The 23,173-nt window shown below is 41.2% G+C and overlaps 1 pseudogene; it reads left to right on the top strand.

Moving 5' to 3' along the window:
• LOC149249919 (myosin-11-like) overlaps positions 1–21,963 on the top strand; it is a 28,381-nt pseudogene extending 6,418 nt beyond the window's left edge.
• The last annotated feature ends 1,210 nt before the right edge of the window (positions 21,964–23,173 follow it).

Raw genomic sequence — 23,173 nt, 5'->3', positions numbered from 1 at the left:
GTGGATCGCGAAGCTAGTAGACAGTCAGGGAAGGTGTAGGCTCGACAAACCAATCGTGTGGACTCTGGAATTAGTGCACAGACTAGAAACGTCAGGAGATAAGATCATGCGAGTTGTGGACCATTGGCTTGATTGAATTATAGGAGGATTTATCACTGAGTTCGCGGTAGATACGACCATCAGCTACAGTGAGGCGGAATGATGCTTCCTCAAAGGACCACGAGGTAAGTATATTAAATCTTTGAACACTTGGATTAAGATGCTATTATGTGAAAAGCGGGTTATGTGAATACATTAATGTTTGGGACTACGCGAAGTGGGAATATCTACAGAAGCAGAGGTATTGAAGAATTAGAAACTAGTCCCTTAATTCACCTTCGCGGGAGAACGAGGAAGAGCTCACGAGAGTTTCTCCGAGAAGCGCGGTCAGTCTGATAAGGCAGCAGATTCCACGCTTACCACCTCCACCTACACCGCCACCCATCTCACCCTCCTCACCTCCATCTCCACCCACCCCACCTCTGCCACCACCACAGTTCAGTATGGCGAGTGTGATCAAGCTACCAGTGTTTAGAGGAGTAGGGAATGAAGATCCGGACCAATTCTAGTTCGTGGTAAGGGTGGTATGGGAAGCACAAGGAGTCATGGATGAAAATATAAAGAAGGCTACACTGGTAAGCGCATTGCAGGATTGCGCATTAACATGGTACATTAAGCATTCTAATGACCATCCAAACACAGGAATCACAGAAATCCAAACCGCGCTGAACAGGGAATTTAACAGGCCAAAGTCGGAGACACAATCAATTATCAGGTTAAGGAGATCGTGATGCTCCCATGCGAGACCCCCTGGGATCTAGACCAAAGACTAAAAAGTGTGATTCGTGAGGCCAACATGATTTTGACGGATGGACAACACCACGCATGGTTTGTAGTGTCACTAACACTGCATTTAAGGACAGCGCTGTCACAACAAAAGCTTTCCAGGCCGAAGCTTTGGAGATGGCAATGAGATTGCATGAGACCCCTATACAAGACCTTGGTCTGGGAGTCCAACAAATCCATGCGCAACTGCAAAATCTATGTTTGGAGATGCAGATTTTGAAACAGGACATGACACCTCGGCTAGGGGAGTGCGAGGAGATATGGTGCATAAAATGCAAAGGCCAGGGGCATGACAAGGACCATTGTCCAATGTTCGTGAATTACTTGGCGAGAGGAGGGTTGATGCCGTGAAGTCTTGGGGAACGATCAGGACCAAGCACAATGCCTACTCTACGCTATGCAATCTGTCAAATAGGAGGAAAACACACTACGAACAATTGTCATCTATTGCAGAAGTATACGCAGACGTCCCAACAATTGTTTTGTAATTTTTGTAGGTCGGTAGGCCATGATGAACGCACCTGCAGAAGCTACGAACTAATGATGGATCAGACTCCTGCCTACAAGGTGCAGACCAAAACGCGAGCCCTCAACCCAAATACAGGAATGGCACATGCTGGATTTCAGGGGCGTGGACGAGGTCGAGGTGGAATGGGACCAAGAAGGGGTCGCAGACAACTAATTTGTTATAATTGCGGAGGGCCGAGGCACTATGCCTACGATTGTACAAACCTGACAAGGACATCATGTTTGTAATATACTCAGTTTGATCATGAGGTGGAAGAATGCCCTACATTAATAGTGAGGCTGCACAAAAAAGGGGTACTCCAGCCTCCTCTGACTCAGAATTTGCAGATGACAAGGTCTATGCCACGCAAAGAAGACTCAAATGTAAGCATAGTGCTCAGGAGCGGTATAACCATTGGCGATGATAAAGGTAAGCAGTCAGAAGAATGTGCGTGAGTTCGCAAACTCGAATTTGATTTAGAATGCACAAAGGAGACATTCATGGAATCTAAGAAGAGCTTCACAGAGGTCTCCACTTCAGGTAGTAAGGATCAACTAGAACTAGGGATGGATCCTACAATGCTCACTACCTTTCTCGAGACATGCATGAAACTGCTACGCGACAGCAAGGCAGTAAAATAACTACAGGAACTTATCACTGGGTGAGTGGGGTCAAGAGAATCGCGCGTGGTCCAGAAACTTGGAAAGCATGCATTGCGCACAGGAAGGGAAATGAGGTTGACTGCAAAAATCGGCGAGTATGAAATGGATCAAGTAATCTTGGATCTTGGGTTAGACGCGAATGTACTGCTGAAACAAACATGGGAACGCATGGGTAGACCCATGCTACAATGATCTCCTATTCAATTGTGAATGGTGAACCAACAGAAGATCTTGCCCTTGGGAAGATTGCAAGGGGTAACGGTGGATATTGAAGGTGCAAGCGCGCAGGCGGATTTTGAAGTGATAGAGATTATGACAGCAATCCCTAACCCACACTATTAGGAATAGACTGGGCCACCGATATGAACGGAATCATAAATCTAAAGAAGCGCAAAATGATTTTTGAGAAAAAGTCACTACGCATAGTAGTACCGCTAGATCCAGCCAAAGGAGCACAATACACTGAACCAGTGTGTGACGATGACAGTGATGACGATCTCAATTGCATGAAGAGGATTGGGTAAATCCAACTACAGATGGTAGGTTTTCATGGGAACGTGAAATCTCCTGCACTTCGGATTCAGACGAAGAAATAGAGCGATGGTAGAATCGGCTGCACGAAGTAACAATGCTTAATTGCAACATGATGGTTAGATAATTGTGCTGTCTGATAACAGAGGTAAGGGATCTACCTATGTATGATAAGTTGAGAGCGGTGGATGAATTGCTGAACAAATTTGAAAGCATAGTACCAGAATAGCAGTGGTTCGATGCTTTGAAATGGGCACTGCGCGCAATGCTCACAAGTTGGTGGGGTACACATCAGAGAAGTTTTGAGGACTAGCACAGATGCAGAAGGATGATGCGCTTACGATTTGGGAAACCATAGATACAGCTAGTAGACAAATATGATGGACGAGATGATCCATGTACACACCTCGCGAAATGGACCAAGGTCTACGGGGAAGAGCCATAGCCTGAATGGGTACATTTATTCTATCATACCCTGGATGTCATACCCATGAATTGGTATACTAAGACGGAGCTCCGCCATGGTACAAGAATGGGATGTCTTGTGCAAGGGATTTCTGTTAACTTTCACGTTTGAAGATCATTGGTGGGATACTGTTGACGATGCGCTACAGGCAGTAAAAGCAACTATCTTCAAAATACCCCAAGAGCCAATGGAAGTACTTCAGCCAGAATGGGTGACACAGCTGAGCTACGCACTAGAGTGTTACAATGTAAATTTTGAGGAGGATGATGAGGACCCACGAAATATTAACATTCCAGAAATGGAAGGCTGTCGCGAGATACAAGGACCATAAATTGAGGATCCCAACATCACCGCACTACTAAAAACAAAGCAGGTAAACATTGGAACGGAGGCAGAGCCAAAGTACACAATGCTTGGGGACTATTGGGAAGATGCCACAGTGGATGAGGTCATTGAGTTACTCCGCGAATACCAAGACTTGTTCTCGACCAACATTACAGACTTAAAAGGGATTGTTGGCGACTTAGGGATGATGAAGATCACCCTGAAACCCGACACGAAGCCAATTAAGCAGTGGCCTTACTGCTTGAATTCAAAATATAAATAAAAGTTCTACAAAGAATTAGATAAAATGCTCACAGCCGGAATTATTGAGACAGTGGAAGAATCCGACTAGGTGAGTCCTATGGTAGTATAGGAGAAAAAGCAGAAGGGTGAAATAAGAATATGTGTGGACCTTAGGAAGCTGATCGATGCCTGTGTACACGATCCATTCCTAAAACCGTTCACAGATGAAGTACTAGAGAATGTTAGCGGTCAGGAAGCATACTCATTCACAGGTGGGTTCTTAGGGTACCATCAGATCAAGATCGCGCCGGAAGACAACAGGATGAGGCTGCTTTCAATACACAGTTATGCCATTTGGACTGAAGAATGCGCTAGCCATATTTTCACGCATCGTTGTGGCTATGTTCAAATAACACATCCACAAGTTCTTGGAGGTCTATCTGAATGATTGGACTGTCTTTGGATCAGTTAAGCACCATGTAGCAAGCTTACACTTGATGTTGGATACTTGCTTCCGACACCAGATTGTGTTGAACCTTAAGAAGTGCACATTCCTCATTCCCTTTGGAAACCTTCTGGGACATGTGGTCTGCAAACAAGCACTGATGGTGGACCCTATGAAGATTGTTGTTATTCTAAATTTAGAAGCACCACGAAGTGTTAAAAAACTGCGCGCTACGTTGTGAAACACTGGATACTATAGGAAGTTCATCAAAAGTTATGGAAAAGCTATTGAATAAGGATGTTACATATTGTTGGAATGATGATTGCATGAAGATTTTGGATGACCTGAAGGGGAAACTGGCCTCCGCTCCAATCCTGGTCTTCCAAAAATGGGATGCAGAATTTCGTGTGCATGTTGATGTCTCATGTATTGCGTTGGGGGCAGTACTCACACAGGAGGGTGCGAAGGGCGTGGATCACTCAAACGCATTTGCAAGTTAGAAATTGTCCAAAGTAGAAAAGAACTATTCCACCATCGAGCACGAGGGGTTAGTGATGGTGTACGTACTACAAAAATAACGACATTATTTACTGAGAGGACATTTCAAGATGTATACCGACCATTCCGCGTTAAAATATTTGGTGAATAAGCCTGTGTTGGGGGGGCGCATATGCAGATGTCTCTTACTATTCCAAGAATATGATTTTGAGGTCATAGTCAAGCTGAGACTCCTGAACGCAAGACCAAATCATTTGTCACTAATTGAGACGGACGAGGAACCAACGAATTTGGAGGAGGGACTACTTGATGCACAACTCTTTGCAGTGCGCATCGTGGACAGACACTTCAAAGATATAATCCATTTTCTAACAACAGTGACTATGTCAAAGGAATACTCAATCCAACAGAAAAAGGAATTGGTGGTGCACACGGCAGATTTTTCTGTAATCGCGGGGCACCTATACAAAATGGGCAATGATGAGATGTTGCGAAGATACGTACCTAAATTTGAATGAGGTTAGATCCTCGCAGAAGCACATGGGGGTGCTGAAGGAGGACACTATGCAGGATGCACGACTGCATGGAAGATTCTTCGCGCAGGGTCATGGTGGCCAACCTTGACCAGGATTCGAAAACGCACTGTAAGGCCTGCGATATATGTCAAAGGACTGGAAAACCATCATGGAGGGATGAGATGCCATTAAATCCACAAATGACACTACAGCCATTTGAAAAATGGGCAATCGACTTTTTGCTGTCGATCAAACCTCAGGGAAAGATGGGCACGCACTACATCATTACCACGACAGAGTACTTGACATGATGGGTGGAAGCGCAGCTGGTCAAAGACTGCACGGCCGCTGCGGCTACGAAACTTTTTTTCGAAAACATGTTGACCTAATTTGGTTGTCTGAAAATCTTAATGAGTGATCGCAGAACACATTTCCTGAATGAAACCATCAGCGCACTCACAGAAGAGTTCTAAGTGTATCATCAAAAAAGTACACCGTACCACCCACAAGCTAAAGGGATAGTAGAGGCATTCAATAAAATACTAGAGACTACGCTGACCAAAGTGTGCAACGTGCAGCAAAATGACTGGGACCTGTGTGTACCCGCCGTACTATGGGCTTACAGGACAACGTGCAAGAAATTGAGAGAACAGACACCTTTCCGGTTAGTCTATGGCATGAAAGTTGTCATGTCGATGGAATGCATCGTACCTAGTCTGCGAATAGCAGTGCTCACAAGCATGACGGATCACAAAGCTCTGGAAGAAAGGCTCGCGCAATTAGAAGAACTCGAGGAAGAATAGTTTGTGGCTGGATTTCATCAACAGGTACAAAAGTAGTGTGAAAAGGCCTGGCACAACTGCCATATCAAGTTGCGCACCTTCAAGGTAAACAACTTAGTGATGTTGTATGACAATAAGTTTGAAAACTTTCTGGGAAAATTTAGAATGCACTGGCTGGGACCATAGATGGTTAAGGAGGTCACAGACGGAGGCACAGTCTATCTAGTCAAACTAAATGGAGAACCCTTCCCAGGCAAAGTGAATGGCAGTCGCTTGAAGCCCTACATGGGTGTGTCGGCTATCTGACTAACTGGCCAAAGCATAGTCTTCGCAACCCAAGGAGCCAGACAAGGGTGCAGGACTATAAACATACGTAGCAAATGTCGATACAGAGGTAAGGACACAATTCAGACACAAAGGGTTCAGAAGCAAGAATGCAGTAGGTTCAATAGGCAGCAGCGCAGTGCGCCGCAGACATTCAGGCTATTCGGGACTAGTTGGAGGGACTCCACGCCAAGATTGCCGCGCCAATAGAGTGACTCGAGGGCGAGTCATGGTGTTTGTTTTGGGGGCCTATTGGGCATGGAATCCTCCCACGGCATGTTTTGGGGCTCAAAGCCCAAGTTTTGGTCAAATAATGTTGTAAGACTACGTGAATTATGGGCGCGGAGCATGAAATGTATGTTGATTCATAGGGTTGTCCGCCCTAAGTTTTGAAATGTAATGCCAGCCTACCCATGGTCCGTAGACCATGGGATCGTATAAATAGAGCAAGGCTCTAAGTTGTAAGAAAGAGAGGGGATAGATGAAAAATGAATGGATTCTAGAAGATAGCGAGCATAGAGAAGAGGTCTAAGTGTCTTGGGTCATAGTAGTAGGAAGAGGCTCTGCAGCTAAGTGCACAGAGGCCTAGTAGAGTCCGCAGCTGAGTGTGTAGAGCGAAGCTGAGTCTGTAATCAAGGAAGAAGAATAATAAAGAGAGGTTTGATTCCAAATCTTGTGTATCTATTCTGGTGCTACTTCCTGTTTAAATATATTGTTTTCTTTATTGCGTGCACTTATATGAATACTGAACACTATTAAATATAACTAGACACATATTGATAAGCTAAGGGATCAATAGTATTCGATTAATAGTAAGGAATTGGGTAATAACATGGATCGTGCCTCGAGCAGGGCTGCGCGAAGGCAGCATCGCAGGCCGTGAGGTACTGATAGATATGCGTAGCAACGTGCGCACAGGGTAAATCTACGAACCACTGAAAATCATCAAACATCTCTAGGGTGCGGAAACCTGGTTCTAGCACCCTCCCATACTACTTCGGGTGAGACCTCAGTCCACGCTCCGTGGGCTATTGCCGAAAGGGCGAGTAGTACCGGGATTTGTTTGGCTAAATCATCTCTAAACCTGGGTCAGGCCCCTATAAGCCAATAGCCATGGTAATAGCAAAAGGAGAAAAGGTTTGTATATTGTATTTATGCAATGGTATTTCTAATTCTATTAATTGTGACATCATAGGCTCAAGAACATGAGTGAGAAGGTGATGCATATTCTCCACTCACGGAATTTTTTTCCAGGTTTGAAGCATGTTGATTTGGATTTTTGTGAGAATTGTGTTTATGAAAAATAGAAGAGAGTCAAAATTATCAGAGTTGGGAAAGAAAATAAGAGAGAAAAAATAAATCTTTTGCATACAGCTCAGGTATCATCTCTCAGTGGCTCTCTCTATTATGTTACTTTTATTGATGATGCAACCATGAAAACTTGGATTTATTGTATTCAAAATAAATTTAATTTATTTGATACTTTCAAGAAATGGAAAGCTTTGGATGAAAATGAGACAGGAAAAATTTTGAAGTATCTCAAATCAGAAAATGGTGGTGACTATTGCAGAAAGCATTTGATAAGTATTGTTCAGAGCATGGAATTCGCAGAGAGAAGATAGTTTCAGGAACACCATAGGAAAATGGTGTATCAAAAAGGATGAATAGGATGATCATGGAGTGTGCAAGGTGCATGAGATTGCATGCAGGATTTCCTTCACAATTTTGGGTAGATGCTATAGATACTATTGTTTATCTAATAAACAGAGGGCCTTCAAGTTCCTTGGATGGTGGTATTATAGAGGAGGCATGGACAGGTAAAAAGGTAAACTACTCATTTTTAAAGGCTTTCGTTTGTGAAGCCCTTGTCCACATTAATAAAGAAAATAGAACAAAACTTGAGGAAAAAGCAACGAAATGTACCTTTATTGGATAAGGAGTTAATAATTTTGGTTATCTCTTTTATGATTATGAAAATCACAAAATCATTAGTAGTAGAGATGTCATATTCAATGAAAAGGTCTTGTATAAGGATCAAATGGAGGAAAAGAAATAGGAAAAAGAAAACAAATAATACATAATGCTTGATGAGATCGCAAAAAAAGTAAAGGAGCATGGAAATCATACTAATCAATATCCACAACAACAACAGAAACATGCACCTCAAACACCTGAAAGTGGTGTTAGAAGATCTACTGGGATAAGTAGACCCCCTGAACAATACTCTCCTTCATTATATTATGTATTGCTGACTGATTCTGGTGAACCAAAATGTTATGAAGAAGCAATACAGGTAGAAACCAGGAAGAAGTGGGATCTATTCATGAAAGAAGAGATGGACTCCTTGGTACATAACCAGACTTGGGACTTAGTCAGGTTTCCTGCAGGTAAAACAGCATTGCAGAATAAATGGGTTTGCAGGTTGAAGGACGAAGATGGAGGTAGAAAAAGGTATAAAGTTAGACTTTTGGTCAAGGAGTTTTCACAGAAGAAAGGTATAGACTTTAATGAAATATTTTCTCCTGTTGTTAAAATGACTTCAATCAAAACTATTTTAATTCTAGCAGTAGTAGAAGATTTGCATCTTGAGTAGTTAGATGTAAATACGACCTTTCTCCATGGGGATTTGGAGGAAGAGATCTATATGCAGGAACCACAAGGATATGAGGTCAAAGGGAAGGAGAAACTAGTGTGCAGGTTGAAGAAGAGCTTATATTGCTTAAAACGGGCTCCAAGGTAGTGGTATCTAAAATTTGATAGGTTTATGTTTGAACAAGGTTATACTAGATGTCACTCTCCCACTTGTTGTTTTCTTTCCACAGGGGGCCACAGGAGAGCTTAGTTATTTATCCAGCCCTGCAATTCCCATTGTTTCTCTACACCAAGAGAACTTCTCAGAGCTCACAAATTTTTTCAATGCATCTGCAACATTCTTCAAAGTGTCCACCTTTACCAGCAACACCCTTTTGTCTTCTATCATATCCCTCACAAAGTGATACTGAACATCAATGTGCTTTGTCTTTGAATGGTAAGTAGGGTTATTTTCCAAGAAAATTTCACTTTGGTTCTCATAGTATATCGTTATAGCTCCCTGTACTAACCACATACTTGAACACAATCTCTGCAACCAAACTGCTTCCTTGCTTGCATGAGTGGCTGCCATGTATTCTTCCTCTGTAGTTGATGGTGCCACTACAGATTGTTTCTTACTCATCCAACTGACTGCACCTTCAAATAGGTCAAACACATACCCACTTGTAGATCTTCTTTGATCCAAATCTCTAGCCTAGTCTGCATCAACAAAGCCACAAATATCAAAAACTCTGTCCAATCATGGTCTTCCTTGGTAGCACAAACCATAATCACTAGTGCCATGCAAATACTTGAAATCCTGCTTCACTGCTATCCAATGCTCCTTCCCTGGTTTTGAGATAAACCTGCTCAATACTCCCATTGCATGTGCAACGTCTGGTCTAGTACACACCATCACATACATCAGGCTACCGACTGCACTTGCATATGGAACACGAGACATGTCATGTTCCTCTTCTTGTGTCTTGCGACACTGTTCAGCAGATAACTTTACACCTACAGGAATAGGAACCTTCACTGGCTTACTATCCTGCATATTAAACCTCTGTAGTATTGTCTCGACATACTTCCTCTGGTTTAACCAGAGCTTCCTCTTTGCCCGATCTCTCTTAATTTCCATGCCCAAAATATAGTTTGCAGCACCGAGATCCTTCATGTAAAATTTGGAGGACAATTGGGTCTTCAAATCTTGGATAATTTCTTTGTCATTTCCAACCAGCAACATATCATCCACATACAAGACCAGATAAATAACACGGTCACCAATTAATTTAAAATACACATAGTGATCTTCTTTACTTCTGGTGAAGCCAAGTCCCATATAAATGTATCAAATTTATGACACCACATCCTTGGTGACTGTCTTAACCCATACAAAGAATTTTTCAACTTACATACCAGTTCTTTCTTACCCTTATCTGCAAAGCCTTCAGGTTGCTTCATTTATATCTCTTCTTTTAGATCTCCGTGAAGAAATGTTGTCTTCACATCCATCTGTTCTACCTAGAAATCAAAAGCAGCAACAACAGATAAAAGTAATCTAATAGAAGCTACCTTAGCAATAGGAGAAAAAATATCACCAAAATCAATTCCCGACACCTGGGAATAACCTTTTTCTACCAACCGAGCTTTGTATTTCTCCACCTTTCCTTCTGCAATCATCTTGTTCTTGAACACCCATTTGCTTCCAATGGGTTTCCTTCCAACCAAAAACTCCACCAGATCCCAAGCCTCATTTTTGTGAAAAGATGTCATTTCATCAACCATGGCCTCTTTCCAGAGTTTTCCATCCTCTGAATCTACTGCTTCCTTCATAGTTCTGGGATCATCATCAATACTAGATAAAGACAAATTTGAACAGAAATCAAATGGACTAGACCTTTCTGGTTGCCTTCTTTCTCGAACTAATCTTCTCACAACCTGAGTTTATGGCTCTTCATATTTTGATTCCTCTTCTGCTGTAGAGTCTTATTCTTCCTCCTTAAACTCAAACTCTATTTTCTCAGGTTCCTTTGGTTGGACTTCATGTTTAATAACATCTTTCACCTCTCTGAACACCACATCCCAGTTGTACACAACCTTCCTTGTTACTAGGTTCCAAAGCTTATAACCCTTTAAACCATCCTTATACCCAATAAAGATGCACTTTTCAGATTTACCATCCAACTTTGTTCTTTTCTCCTTTGGAACATGTACATATGCATCACATCCAAATACCCTCATATGTGAAAGATAAGGTTTCTTACCAGTCCATACCTCTTGTGGGTTCTTATCCTCCAATGCTGATGAAGGTGATTGTTGACCAGGTAACACGCAGTCTCCACCGCCTCTGCCCAAAATTCCTGTCCTAACTCGACACCACTGAGCATGCTTCTTACCCTTTCCATCAACGTCTTGTTTATTCTTTCTACAACTCCATTTTGCTAAGGTGTGTATGGAGTAGTCTTTTGTCGTGCTATACCACACTTCTTACAGAAATATTCAAATTCCTTCTTACAAAACTCTCCACCATTATCTATTGTCAACACCTTTATCTTCTTCTCTGTCTAGTTTTCCACCAAATCCTTAAATTCTTTAAACCTGTCAAAGACTTCATATTTCTTCTTGTAGAAATATATCCATGTATTCCTTGAGAAGTTGTTAAACACACACATGGCAGCAGCAAAATATTAAAGATAAATAGGAGAGTGCATCTATTATTAACAAATGATATACATTTATAGTAAATTCATATGACCTTTGGTTTCGTATTCCAAGGTCTCTTGGACTTCCTTATTCTATTCGACTTCCACACCAACCCTTAGAGGATTAGGTGTCCAACATTCCCCCCCTAATCCAAAGGGTTATGTATGAGTCCAAGAAGAGAGTTGTAATACAAAACGTGCAAAAATGCATGGCAACACTAGGTTGAATGTGCTCTCTGAATGTAGTGGTATAAAGCGAGGTGGTTTAAGGATGACCACCAACACTGGAATGCTTAGTGCAGTTCCTGAAACGCTTCCAAGTCTGGCATGAAGTTCAATTCTTCTGCTAGAGGAAGTTCTCCTGATGTTTTAAAGAGGGAAACCTTCAACCATGAAAGGGAGGTCTCACCCTGCATAAAAGGGAGAACCTCAACCTGGAAAGGGGGGTCTCAACCTATGATGGTTTAAGGATGACCAACAACTCTGGAATGCTTAATGCAATTCCTAGAACTCTTTCAAAACTGGCAAGAAGCTGAAGTCTTCTGCTAGAGGAAGTGTCCCCAATTCTTTGAAGAGGTATCACTAACTAAAGGCATGCTCAGGGGCATCTTTGTCTCTGGCTACAACTCTGAATATGGTATGGGAGGTTGTGGCTCAGGCTCGCTTGATGTGACTTTGAAGCTTGTAGATGACCATCATTTCCCCCCTGTCAGATACAAGGTGAGATGATGGAGAAAACTCAACTGCAAGACTTTTCAATACTCTAGAACAAGTTCTCACATGTGACTGGAATATCTTCTTGGCTGTTGATGCCCATTGCCAAGAAGCGATCCATCCAAGATGAATCTTTGTTCTTGCAGGAGGTTTTTTTCTAAAGCATCTGTTTGAAGAATGACTGGTTTTATGACAGTGCTTACATGGATGAAGATCAAAACAAAGATCTTTCATATGGCCAACTGGGTCACAGTGTTGGCATTTCACAATCTATTGTTGCTGTGGAAGAAGAGTAGATTCTGGAAAAGTTGAAGGTGAACTGTCATGAAGGAATCCAACACTCTGAAATTGAATGGGCTTTGAGTAATCTAGAATGTGAAAAGGAAACCTCCTTATCATATCCAAGACCTGTTTTGTGCTTGTTGTGGACAAGCTCTTCCCAAGGTCTGATGATGGGCTTGGGAAGTGCAAAGTGAATTTCTACTTCTGCATGCAAATTTGCTTTTGAACAGGGCACTGGATGTGATTCAACCTCAACTTTATATTGTTGATGTTGATGGGAGTCTATCTCAATATTCTGAATAGGTTCAGAATTACTACGCTTTTGTTGAAGCTCATCTCGCTGGAACTGAGATTCTAGTTGCAGAAAATCAATCTTTTCCTGTGCATTCTGTAGACAGTTTATGATATCGGAAAGATTTTCCTTGTTGATGTTTACCATCCCATCGTCATTGGACTGTATCAAAGTATTTAATAAATCTAATACATCATAAATTAGAGTCATTTTAACAATCAATGTTCCAATCAATCGGCAACAATCACTATGATGCTAAAAGAACACTACTTTCATGAACCATACATACTTATGCAGTAGTGAATATAACAAGGAATCAACAACTCTGGAATCAACAAGTCAATACCTCTTTGCTTCAAAACTGTAATGTCATTATCCTCTCAAGATCGGCTTTGATCCATACAGAGTTCGGATCAGGGTCTTGGAAGATGTTGAAATCCCGTCTCAAGTCAGTCCATGTAGAACATAGTCATAATTGGAGAATCTGTCAGAATATTATGTGGATGAGGGTATGGACAGCCAAGTTGCTTCAAAGATTTTCGCATCCCACTCTTGCTTGGAGGTAATAACATGGATATTTCCATGAACGACAACCATTTTTCAGCTCAAATAACCTTCAGCGAAATTCTCTGGTGAACCTAGTAAAGTGCTCTCTTTCTCTAGATCTTCCCTTCCTTTATGAAGCAAATAAATCATAATGATATTGATAGACTGCTACATGCACATTACAAGCTACTACATGCACATGAAATCTGGAACATGTACACGAACTCAGCCTCTCATAAACTCACTGCTACAGGCATGTAGAAATCAGATCTAAAACATAACATTAGTGGTTGCAATTCGATTCCTTTGATCCTAATATTGCAACATGGCTTCTCCAATGGCTAGATGAATTGTCTCCTTTCAACAGGCATAGAGTGATGGTGGATGATTTGATCCACTTAAGCTCTTGAGACTATCGTTGATGCATCTAGAATAATGCAGCTCTCTCCCTATTATAACTCAACTCTTGAAACCCTTAGATCTAGAATGACTCGGCCCTTTAAATCACAGTCAAGGAACAAGAATTTTTGCTTCATATTCCACTATCAATACTCAATTGAAATACATCAGAATGGTTTGCTCCCATAATTAAATGGCATGCCCTTGGTGACAGAAACTTGATTTCTGGTGTAGAACAATTTTTTGCCACAACTGGAATCAAATTCGGCCTTCCCTTGTATCTTTGAGCTTGACTCAGACCCTTGGTTTTGTTGGAGAAAACACAACCTCAATTTGTCTCAATAATTTCGGCATAGAAGAAGAGGTTCTCGGCCTTACAATTGTGCTCCTTCTTGGGCAAAGAAATAGGTGCTCAACCTCTGAATATTTTTTTCTTTGCAAATTGAAACTTCTTTTGATGATGATGCTTTCGATCTTGGGGATCACACTTCAAATATGTAACCAGTGCTTCAAAATTCAGCTCTTAAACCTTAGAGCGATATATGGTGGGGAGCAGTGATACCACATATGGAAGTAGCAATACCGTGGAGCCTACAAAACACCATCAGAATACATCTCCAGGTATATTATATGAAAATATGGCTCTCAGAAGAACATGTAGGCCAAGAACACAACAATGGAGGCCATGAGATTACCAAACATCATTATATGAAAACAAATGTTATATATGATACTGCCACAATATCGCAACACAAGAAGCATTATAGTACGACTGTGTATTCTCAGATGGGAGGTATGGTTCTGTTGATGAAACTGTCAGACCAGTGGAAGCGTCAATGTCAGAGCTGCTAGGCTAGCCAGAATCAACAGAATAATAGTGAGAGATATGTCAGTCTGCATAGGATACCATGTCGTGGAAGAATACCTCACTCGATTGCAATAGACATAACCAGGAGCAGCGTGACCATTTTGGATGAATGACGATCCTCCTATACCAGAGACCACAACTTGTCAATATTAACGATAGGACAGTGATAATGGTTCCTCAGCTTGTGGAAATGACTCATACCAACCTTACCAATGTAGCCAAAGACAACGTTATACATGGGCACAAAGGAGCAATGTATGCATATCAGGAGCAGGAGCAGTGTATATGGAATTAACGTAGAGCGTATTTATTGGAGCAAAGATGGTTAACGCAGAGCCTAAACAGTATTTGTATGGGCCATCATTTGTATGGTTAACGCAGAGCAACCAATGGACTCTGGTATGGCAGTTCAACATATGGATAGCAAATCAGAGACCAAAAATGGTGACCTGTGGATTTCAAAGGATATAGAAACGATAGCCAAAAATAGAGACCTGTAGATTTCAGAGGTCAGGAACATAGTCATTTAGACTAAGGTAGAGGAATTGTCACACATAAATGTGTCAGGGTTGGAAGGATAATGGCTAAAATTGGAGCTCAAGTGTACAGGGAGCGTTATAACTGCACTTAATGAATATAGTCTTCAATCTCCCAGTTTCATTCTTCAACGCAGAATACAATTGCAACAACCGACTATGTTTTTTTTATTTTTACTTTTTTTACATGACTAACAGTAGAACTGGCCACAGAAAACAATCGCTCATATCAGGAATTACACATGGAGATCACCACGCACAAGGATGTTCAAAACGTTTAGAATTCCTTCAACCTGTGTACAGAGACACAACGCAAGGAAAATCGATTTTCCATTCCAACACGTGGATATATATGCCTTCAAACGTTTTGTATTCCGGTGAGCTTCGCTCAGACTTCAAGCTCAACGCCAATGCATGAATCAATCAACCAGCAATATCATTGCACCCAGAGTTCATGACCCACATAACATTAATGGTCAACACATAGGTCTGGAAAAAGAAACACAACAAAAGGCCACAAGAAAACAGTGACTCAAATATGAGCAGGGCCAGAATTCGCCCGCTCTGATACCATGTTAAACACACACATGGCAGCAACATAATATTAAAGATAAACAGGAGAGTGCATCTATTATTAACAAATGATATACATTTATAGTACATTCATATGACCTTTGGTTTCATATTCCAAGGTCTCTTGGACTTCCTTAGTCTATTCAGCCTCCACACCAACCCTTAGAGGATTAGGTGTCCAATAGAAGTAATCTATAAATGATACATAGTAAACAAACTTACCCAGTGATGGAACCTTCACAAGTCCAAACACATCACTATGCACAAGCTCTAATATTTGTTTCGCCCTCTTACCACCAGAGTGGAAACTCACCCGATTCTGCTTCCCATACACACAATTTTCACATAAATCAAAATCTAGAGAGCTGTTATTCATACCTTCTACCATACCTTTACCATGAAGTATTCAAATTCCCTTCTCTCCAATATGTCCAAGCCTTTGATGCCATAGCATGCCGGTCTTTTCTCCAAAGACCACTAGATTTTCTGCTCCACTTTCAGGAACCACAGAACTATTGCACCCATTAATAACAGTGCTACCTTGCAACTTGTACAAAGTTCCAATCCGAACTCCCCGCACCAATACCAGTGCTCCCTGAACCATCTTGCAGGTATCTTTCTCGAACACTATTTTTACACTTGCATCATCCAGCTTGCTTACATAAATCATATTTCTGGCCAATGCAAGAATATGTACAACACCTGGAAGTGTTCTAATCCTTCCACCTTCCACCTTGCAACTTCAACTTTACTTTTCTGTGACCAACGATTCTAGCTTTCCTGTCATCCCCTAAGAAGACATAACCACCATCATATCTCTCATATTGGCAAAACCACTCTCTATGGGGAGTAAAGTGAAAGGATGCACCTGATTCAATCACCCATGCCTCATGATCTACATGTGTACTTGAAGAAGAAGCCAAGTACACATCCCCACCTTCATCTGAGGTGGTTTTCGCCTCTGCAGAAGGAGCATCATCAGATCCCTTTCCTTTCTCAAGAGCTTTAGATTTCCAGCCCCTTTTATAGTGCCCTTCCTTTCCGCATTTCCAGCACACCTTTACAAATTTTCCTGGAGATTTAGATCTCCCTCTAGATTTAGATCTCCCACTCAAGGAATTATTTTTGTTTCTGTTCTGGGACCGTCCTCGTATAGACAAGGAATCACCATTCTAGCTCTCCATATTTTTCCATCTTATTTCCTCTGTCAGCAAGGATGAGACTATTTCATCAAATAGCAAAGCAGTTGCATTGTTACCTATTGCAATAACCAGACTATCCCACGAATCTGATAGAGAACACAACAAACTAATGCACTTATCTTCATTGGAAATTTTATTATCAATAGATAATAACTGGCTTACCACAGTATTAAAGGTGTTAAGATGCTCTATCACAAAGTCTCCATCTCTCATCCTCAGGTTATATATCTTTTTTCGTAGGAATAGCTTATTCACTAGAGAATTAGATTGGTAGAAAGTCCCTAACTTGTCCCACAAAGCCTTCGTCGTAACTTCCCCTGATACATTTAGCAATACTGAATCTAAGACACACAATCGTATTGTGTTCTTTTCCTTCTAATCCAACTTCTTCCATTCTTCATCGGACACTCCCGTTGGTTTAGTACATGGTTCTACTGCGATCCACTGATCCTTATCCACCAACAGATCCTCATCTTGAGTTTCCACAACTCAAAACTTTGACCATTAAATTTCTTGATCTCTATCTTTCCACTACTTGCCATCTTCTTTCACCAACAGAATCGATCCCACAGATCTCCCATTGAACAGGGTCTACCACAGGCCCGAGCAAAACCTCTCACCAACAAAGGTGTCCCCTTGAAGCCAAAATTGCTTTGATACCAAATGTAGGTTTTAACTCCGTACAGAAATTACCTACATACGAATTCTAAACAGAAAATAAACAAATGTGAGAGCATAACACATACGACAAATATACACAGAGATTTTCCCCTAGATCCGAAAACCAGGAATACCATATTGATTTTTCATTATGTTCCTTTCAATGTTACAATACATATATATACATGCCGAAGCATCCATAAACCCCAATCCATTAACGCTAGATTAGAACATAACCATAGTTCCCTTGACCGGGTCTACAAAATACCATGGACCGAAAACCATCGTGCGCAAAAACATGTGCGGAAATCATGAAAAAAACCATAGGTAGGTTTGCCCACCTAATATAGGGTCCAATTTTTTTTTTTTCCTGGGGCGCTGCCCTAAACCCCGTAAAGGGGGGCTACCCAGAACACAACCCAACAATCTTTGATATTTTAAAATATTTCCAATCCAGAGGGACATGATGATGATCAATAAGTCCCTATGATAATTTCCTTGTGAATTCGCATGACTCATATGAACGCAACTAGTGCCTCTACTTCATTGTTGGAGGTGATTCTATGTCTCCAAGCTAATTCTACAACTTTATTTATGTAAGGATCAATAAGGATCCTCCCCACCCTTGTATCCCTAATATAAGTGCGAACAATATGCATTTCACTCTTACTATTATGTATTTTTCTTTTAAAAGATTATATTTTATCTACTTATTTCATGTGTCACCCAATTCTTAGGTGTGAATAATACATATCTCCCTCATATTGGGCTGTAAAAAACACCTTACTTCTCTCAATGCAATAAAGGAAAAGTAACTGCATTGCATTAGATAAGACATTAAGTGATACAAGATGCCTTTTGTGGATTGTTTTACTCTTTGCACATGTTTCTAATATAATTGTTTTTTTTGTCAAACACGCATGGGTAGCAAGAACAATATGAAAGATAAAACACACGAGTACAATTTTTATTAACATATGATATACATTTATAGTACATAGTTTGACCGTTGGGTTTCACATCCCAAGGTCTCTTGGACTACTTTGTCTATTCGGCTTCCACACTAACCCATTGAGGATTAGGTGTCCAACATTCCCCCCCTAATCTGAAGGGTTATGTATGAGTCCAAGAAGAGAGTTGTAATACAAAATGTTCAAAAATGCATGACATCACTAGGCTGAATGTGCTCTCCGAACTGTTGGTATAAAGGGCGGTGGTTTAAGGATGACCACCAACACTGGAATGCTTAGTGCAGTTCCCGGAACTCTTCCAAAACTGGCAAGAAACTGAAGTTTTCTGCTAGAGGAAGTGCTCCTATTGTTTTGAAGAGGGAAACCTTCAACCATGAAAGGGAGGTCTCACCCTGCATAAAAGGGAGAACTTCAACCTGAAAAGGGAAGTCTCAACCTGTGATGGTTTAAGGATGACCAACAACTCTGGAATGATTAATGCAATTCCTGGAACTCTTCCAAAACTGCCAAGAAGCTGGAGTCTTCTGCTAGAGGAATTGTTCTCAATTTTGTTCCTGGAATTCTTCCAAAACTGGCAAGAAGCTGAAGTCTTCTGCTAGAGGAAGTGTCCCAGATTGCCAACTGAAGGCATGCTCAAGGGCATCTTTGTCTCTGGCTACAACTCTGAAACTAGTGTGGCAGGTTGTGGCTCAGGCTCGCTTGATGTGACTTTGAAGCTTGTAGATGACCATCATTTCCCCCCCTGTCAGATACAAGGTGAGATGATGGAGAAAACTCAACTGCAAGACTGTTCAATACTCTAGAAGAAATTCTGACATGTGTTTGGAATATCTTCTTGGCTGTTGATGCCCATTGCCAAGAAGCGATCCATCCAAAATGAATCTTTGTTCTTGCAGGGTGTTTGTTGTTGAAGCTTCTGTGTGAAGAATGGGTGGTTTTATGACAGTGCTTACATGGAAGAAGATCAAAACAGTGATCTTTCAGATGGCCAACTCGGTCACAGTGTTGCCATTTCACAATCTGTTGTTGTTGTTGTTGCTGTGGAAGAGGGGCAGAATCTGGAACAGTTGGAGGTGAACTGTCATGAGGAGCAGCTGAACTGTCATGAATGAATCCAGCACTCTGAAACTGAATGGGCTTGGCATCGTCTGGAATATGAAAGGATAAGTCCTTGTCATATCCAAGACCAGTTCTATGCTTGTTGTGGACAAGCTGTTCCCAAGGTCTGATGATGGGCTTGGGAGGTGCAGGCTGAGTTTCTGCATCTGCATGCAAATATGTTATTGTATTAGGCACTGAAGTTGCAACATTAATGTCTTGTTGTTTATGGGAGTCTGTTTCAACTTTCTGAACAGAAACAGGTTCAGAATGATGACTCCACTGCTGTAATTCTTCTTGCTGGAATTGAGATTCAAGCTGTAAAAAATCAATCTTTTCATGTACATCTTGTAAACAACTATGAATATCGGTGAGAAAATCCTTGCTGATTTTGATTGTATTATCTATAGTAGAGAGTATTAGATTTTCCAGTAACTCTAATATTTCATCAATTGGAACCATTTTTCTTCAGCAAAATTTTACTTCCTTTTGCGAAATGACTTTCTTGTCCAACAAATATCTTTGCCCAAATATGCTCCTTGTAGAGCTTTCAAAACCCTTAAAATAATTCTAGCTCTCCTCTGCGAGGATCTCAAAACAATATCAATAAAGACAATAAAGACTCCAAACAATATCGCTATCAATTACTCTTGTTACTCAACCCTCCAATTGTTTGAGACGCATGGAAATTCGATAAGCATAAAATGATTCGACTAAGGAAATGGTTATTGAAAAGGTAATACCTTTGACTGAGCTCCAAAAGCCGAACTTTGATCAAAAAGAGATGGAGTGCTTCCAAATGTTGTGCTGCTCCCAAATGCTGAAGTAGATGCAACACCAAGTGCTGGAGTCGATTGACCAAAAGCTGTAGTGCTCCCAAAACCAAAGGAAGGAGTAGTGGAAGCCCCAAAAACTGGAGTACTGGAAGCCCCAAAGGCAGGTGTAGTTGTTGACCCAAATGTACGCGTTGAAGTAGATCCAACTATAGGTGTTGAAGTAGATCCAAATGCAGGTGTGCAAGTTGAACCAAAAGCAGGTTGACTGCTTGCACCACAAGGTTGACTCCCAAAAGCTGGCTGTGTTTGTCCAAAAGTGCTTCCAAAAGGACTTGATTGAGCAGGACTTGGTGATCCAAATCCTCCAAATGCAAGCTTTTGTTCAAATGCAGATGTTCAACCAAATGGAGTAGACGTCGTAGAACCAAATGCGGGTGTCGAAGTTGCACCAAAAGCTGGTGTCGAAGAGGTGCCAAACACTGGAGAAGAGGTGCCAAACGCTGGAGCGGAAGAAGCCAGTGGCGAGGGACATGGAGGCAGAGTGAAGTGGTATTTAAACACGCATAAGAGTAGCCTTCAGTATACGATGAGAACTGCCACCAAAAATCATTAAAAAGACATTGATACCAAGATCACCTATGGATATAATGAGTATTTCAGCCTCCAATTTGACTCCTTAATAAATTTGGCATCGGCCTTCCATTTGGAACTGGTGGGATGATTGCTGGGTTGGATTCTGTACGCCAAGTGGAAGCGAAGTATCCAGCTTTGTTATTCAAATAGCAACTTACAACTTATGTTGAAAAAATATATGGGATTATCCGTGACAATCTTAAGAAGGAAATATCTGTGTTGCTTGGCCTATGTATCCAGGTACCAAGAACACCAAGAGCAAGCGCAGTTAAGATATCTCGATCCCAAGAAAATGCAAACACACAGCAAGCATCCAACAATCATTGGCAAAGCATTATCAAGAGCCTAACCAATCTTCTCCAAACTATGCATAGAAATTATGTCCCACCTATTCTTGTTTGTAAGGTATTTACCCAAACATTTGCATACATCAATGTATAGCTTTTCAACAGCCTCCTTTTACGGCGTGAATGCTGCTTATTTAGCAATGGAGAATATGTAAAAGCAGGGTTGGCTGAACTAGAACTTTGGTGCTGTGAAGCAAAGGAAGAGTATGCAGGCTCAGCCTGGGATGCACTCAAGCATATTAGACAAGCAAATGGATTTTTGGTTATACATCAAAAGCCAAAGAAATATTTGGATGAAATTGCCCACGATCTCTGTCCGGTTTTAAGCATACAACAATTGTATAGAATCAGTACCATGTACTGGGACGATGAATATGGCACACACAGTGTGTCTCCAGATGTTATTGCAAGCATGAAAATGTTGATGGCAGAAGATTCAAACGATGCTCATGGAAATTTGTTCTTGTTGGATGACGACTTGAGTATACTATTCTCTGTGGATGACATCTCAAAGTCTATGCAAGAAACAGATCTGTCAGATATCAATCTACCGTCTCAGCGCCTTGAGAATTCAGCTTTTCATTTCTTGTTGCCATGTACTTTGTAATACAGAAGGCTACATTTTCTATTATTTTCATCTCTTGATCAATGGCGTTATCAACTCATGAGCAGCTATTCCCTTGCAACATACAATTGGATTTTTATCCAGATCTTATCTCAGAGCAGTAGAGTACACGACTAAGGAGAATAGTTGCACCCAATTTATTCCTTTCGCGCCCAACTTTGATTAAAGAATTATACCGAAAGGATAAAATATCTATTTGTTTGATATGCAGCTTGCCTATCACGCAAACAATTGAACCACAAGAACTGCTCGTGCCTAAACTGCTTGTGCAAAACTGTTAGAATAAATACATTTGAAACGCCACAAGAACTTTAATCAGCGGCACATCTCCATGCAGAGGTATCAAAACCACGCATATCAGGACAATAACATAACCACGCGTATCAGCTGTCTCAGATATTCACGCATCAGCATCACATCTCCACTTTGGTTTATCAGTTGTAAAAAACTATATCGCAATCAAGTTGCAGGTGTTCTCAACCATTGCAGCCACCACATTCAAATGCAGGTTCATAATTGTAGTTAAATTAGAGTATAAACAATCCATCAATTTATAAAACCGCATATGCATACCATGTCAGTCATACGAAATCTTGGAAAGAGCAGCTGCATTTCAAGGTTGAACCCTTTACGGTGCCCATCATGGTGTGTCGAGCAATGATAGAACAGACTTGGCCCCAGCTACATACAAAGCGTCCAGCAAGAAATCAAGCAACAGAGCATCCAGCTTTCAAACAAATGAAACTGAAACAAGAAGCGTCCAGCGTTCAAACCAGGTCTGGATGACCAGCATGCCAGTGCAAATGTTTCAAACCAGGTCAGGACAGCACAAACGTCCCATGTCAGATGAATGTCAGACAGAGTGCGCAAGTACAGAGAGCGCATGTACAGAGCAGAGGAGCGTTTCATCGTTCAAGTGAATGTGGCAGACAGAGCGCAGGTCTATATAAAAGGAATATGGCAGACAGGGGTCAGAGATGTCAGTCAACAGCAGATTTCAGGCACCAGACACCAGCAGGTATTAACAGGTTGCAGCTAAAATTTAGCTGAAGAAATATTCATGAGAAAATATTCATGAAGTTCATGGCAGAAATAAACTGCACAGAAAGGCCATAAAACAAATGGCTCAACTTAATTATGCAGGGCAGGAATATGCCTGCTCTGATACCATGTCAAACACACATGGGCAGCA

Source organism: Pinus tabuliformis, chromosome 7 (genome assembly GCF_031772625.1).
Source record: "Pinus tabuliformis cultivar Carrire ecotype Pingquan chromosome 7, CPIR1, whole genome shotgun sequence".
NCBI lineage: Eukaryota > Viridiplantae > Streptophyta > Pinopsida > Pinales > Pinaceae > Pinus > Pinus tabuliformis.
Note: the sequence above shows the minus strand (reverse complement) of the source record. Positions and strands in the feature narration are given on the sequence as shown.